We start from the raw sequence: 4,256 nt of genomic DNA on the forward strand, positions 1-4,256 counted from the left end.
CTGTGTTAGCCAGGATGGTCTTGATCTCCTGACCTCGTGATCCGCCCGCCTCGGCCTCTCAAAGTGCTGGGATTACAGGCGTGAGCCACCACGCCCGGCCAGCACCCACTTTTAAGTGTACCATTCAGTGCTAAGCACAACCACAGCGCTGTGCGGCCGCTCGTCTCCTGGAACTGAAACTGAATCCTGCCCATCTATTCGTTTTCAGGTTCTGGAGTTTCCTGTGAACAGAACCCAGGTGTTTCTGGAAGTCCAGCTGCTTTCACTCAGCATCTTGTCTTTGGAGTTCACCCACGCTGTTGCAGAGAGCAGCAGCCTCTTCCTTTTTATTGCTGGAATGCACTACATGTTGTCTATCTGTTCTGTAGTTTTGATCCATTACAAATAAAGCTGCTATAATAACTGAAACATACATTAAAACATCCACGGACAAGTCTTTATGCGGATGTGTGTTCATTTATCTTGGGCAAACACCTAGAAGTAGGCGGGGCATGTTGGCTCAGGCCTGTAATCCCAGCACTTTGGGAGGCTGAGGCACGCAGATCACTTGGGGTCAGGAGTTCAAGACCAGCCTGGCCAACATGGTGAAACCCTGTCTTTAGTAAAAATACAAATAGTAGCCGGGCATGGTGACGTGCGCGGGAAGCTGAGGTGGGAGAATTGCTTGAACCTGGGAGGTGGAGGTTGTGGTGAGCCGAGCCAGCCACACAGCACTTCAGCCTGGGTGACAGAATGAGACTCCGTCTCAAACAAAAAAACACCTAGGAATGGAACAGCAGGGTTGTAGGCTGGGGCCTGTGTTTATGGAAACTGTCAAACTGTTTTCTCAGTGGCCATCCACTTTTCCTTCATGGCAAAGCAGGATCTGAGTCCCGCAGCCCCCTCTGAGAGACACCTTCCTAAAATTCCCTTGTCCCCTTCCGAAAGGCAGAGGACTTGGGGACTGGTACACAATGGGGCTGGGGATGAGACTCTTCTCTTTTTTTTTTTTTGAGACAGGTTCTCAGTTTGTCACCCAGGCTGGAGTAGAGTGGCACAATCACAGCTCAGCACAAGCTTGACCTCCCAGGTCCAGCCTCCCAGGTAGCTGGGACTACAGGTGTGTGCTACCACGCCTGGCTAAGTTTTGTATTTTTTGTAGAGATAGGATCTCTCTATGTTGCCCTGGCTGGTCTCAAACTCCTGGGCTCAAGCAATTGGCCTGCCTTGGCTGTGCAAAGTGCTAGGATTAGAGGTGTGAGCTACTTACTGTGCCTGGCCGGGCCCCTTCTCACAGCACCAATGGATGTGTCTAAAATTAAAGTGGAGCGATTTAATTCCATGGTTCTTTGCCTAAACCCTTTCCACTGGGATTTGTCCCTGTCCAAGTGAGGCTGGGGGAATGTTTTTCAGTGAAAGCGCCGTATGCTCCTTAAGACAACGAGATCCCGTGCAGCTTGCTTAGAAAACAATTGTCCCCTTGCTCCGTGTTGATGCCTGGCTAGCAATAGTGGGGAGATGGGCTGGGGGGCGTTTCCTGACCCAGAAGGGCAGCGTATGTGGGGACCAGCTGTCCAGCTCAGCCCTTGTGGAGATCAGTGACGCCGGCCCAAATGAGAACCAGCGAGGGCTGTTTATTCAGAGCTTGCCACAGCAAGGGAGTCAGCCACTGTCGCTTGCATTGACCAAGACGCCAAGGCTGGCAGGGGAGAGGGAAGGCTTCGTGGAGGGAAGGGGAAGGTTCGCTGTGTCCTGGCCAGTGGCTGTTGGTGTGGGGAAGTGGGAGGCAGGCTCCTGTGTGGTCTGCATGTTTGTCCCACTGACATTTGTATTGAAATGTTATTAGTTTCTTTTCTTTTTTTTTCTTAAGAGTCAGGGTCTTGCTTTCTTTGTTGGTCCGGGCCAGAGTGCAGTGGTGCGATCACAGCTTACTATAGCTTTGACCTCTTAGGCTCAAGCAATTCTCCCATCTCAGAGTCCCGAGTAGCTGTCCCAGGTGCACGCCAGCACCCTGGCTAACTGCTTTTGCAGAGATGAGGTTTCACCATGTTGCCCAGGTTCATCTTGAACTCCTGGGCTCAAGTGATCTGCCTGCCTTGACCTCCCAAAGCACTGGAATTACAGGTTCGAGTCACTGCACCTGGCCGCATTGTTTGTATCAACAGTCGGACCTGTCAGAGGTGATCAGTGCGTGGGGGCTCTGCTTCCCAGGTGGGATTAATGCCATTATATTAATAAAAGGCAAGGGACGCCCGTCTCATCCTTCTTTGCCCTTCCACCTTCCACCAGGTGAAGACATGGAGTTCAAGGCATCAGCCTGGGGCCGGAATTGCCAACCCTGCCTCTTGACTTTGAATTTGCAGCCTTCAGAACTGTGAGGAAAATACGTTTCTGTCCACTATAAATGACCCAGTCTGAGGTATTCTGTCTGGCAGGACACAGGGCCTCGGGTGCAGGCGAGCTCCAAGTGGGCATTTTCTGTGGTTGTCAGGGCGTGTGTGGCTTTTCAGGGCTGGCCGGTGGGGTTCCTGCTGTTTGGCGCCCTGGGCTGGTGTGGGCAGTGTTCTCTTTTTTTTAGGTGGTCTGGCCCCTGTTCGCATGTGTATTCGGTCTCTCCCCTTCCATGCAAAGTTTTCTGTCCTGGGCGCGGGTACCGGGAGCTCCAAAGAGCTGGGGCCATTTCTCAGTTGGCGGCAGGATCCGCTCTTGGAGATGGTGGGGAATGCTGCGGTGGGTTCTACGGAGAATTGGTGTACTCTTGTGGCCGCCACCCTGGTTGTCACTGAGAGCTCTGATGGAGAGACGGGTCGGCTTCCTCAGTCACAGCAAGGGGATGCCCGGGTGGGCAAGGGAGTCTTGGGGAGATTTGGGTTCGCGGTTCATTATCCTTGTTCTGTCTGCCCAAAAGCCCCTGCCCTGTGTCTCGGGGTGCCCACACCTGATGCGTAGCTCCTCAGCTTAGGGAGCACGGTGGGGTCGGCCATCGTGTATTTAACAATTTTTTTTTTTTTTGAGACAGGGTCTCTGTCGCCCAGGATGCAGTGCAGTGCAGTGCCGCGATCTTGCCGCAACCTCCACCTCCCGGGTTCAAGCGATTCTCCTGCCTCAGCCTCCTGAGTAGCTGGAATTACAGACATGTGCACCATACCCAGCTAATTTTTGTGTTTTTCGTGGCAATGGGGTTTTGCCATGTTGGCCAGGCCGGTCTTGAACTTCTGACCTCAGGTGATCTGCCTGGCCTCCCAAAGTGCTGGGACTATAGGTGTGAGCCACCACACCTGTCCTAACAGGTCTTGCACCTCCAGCCCTGACAGGCCCCTGGCTTGTCCTCAGCCACGTCTGTCCTGTGGCCTCTGGAGATGTGGGCTTCTCCAGCGCTGCCTCCAAGGTCTTCTGATTGTCAGCCACGCTCTAGGCTGAATATTCCCTTCCTTCAGCTTCTCCTTTTCCCTGAATCTGGCTTCCATAGCCATTGGAAGAAGACTTCTTTTTTTTTTTTTTTTTTTGAGACGGAGTCTCGCTCTGTCGCCCGGACTGGAGTGCAGTGGCCGGATCTCAGCTCACTGCAAGCTCCACCTCCTGGGTTCCCGCCATTCTCCTGCCTCAGCCTCCGGAGTGGCTGGGACTACAGGCGCCCGCCACCTCGCCGGGCTAGTTTTTTTTTTTTTTGTATTTTTTAGTAGAGACGGGGTTTCACCCTGTTAGCCAGGATGGTCTCGATCTCCTGACCTCGTGATCCGCCCGTCTCGGCCTCCCAAAGTGCTGGGATTACAGGCTTGAGCCACCGCGCCCGGCCGGAAGAAGACTTCTGACTCCACAATACTTAACAGCTTTACTGAGCTGTTATGTGTAATTCACATAACATACAGTTCACCCATGTAAAGTGTGGAATTTGATGGATTTTGGCTTATTCCATTGATTTTATTTAATTATGGTAAAATATATGTAACATAACATTTGCTGTTGTAACGTTTTTTTTTTTTTGGATGGAGTTTCGCTGTTGTCACCCAGGCTGGAGTGCAATGGCGGGATCTCGGTTCATGGCAACCTCCACCTCCCGGGTTCAAGCGATTCTCCTGCCTCAGCCTCCCGAGTAGCTGGGATGACAGGTGCACACCACCACACCCGGGTGATTTTTGTATTTTTAGTAGAGATGGGGTTTCTCCAGGTTGGTCAGGCTGCTCTCGATCTCCCTACCTCAGGTGATCTCCCCGCGTTGGCCTCCCAAAGTGTTGGGATTACAGGTGTGAGCCACCGTGCCCAGCCCATTTTAACCA

This window comes from Colobus angolensis, unplaced genomic scaffold (assembly GCF_000951035.1).
Source record: "Colobus angolensis palliatus isolate OR3802 unplaced genomic scaffold, Cang.pa_1.0 Scaffold248, whole genome shotgun sequence".
NCBI classification, from domain to species: domain Eukaryota; kingdom Metazoa; phylum Chordata; class Mammalia; order Primates; family Cercopithecidae; genus Colobus; species Colobus angolensis.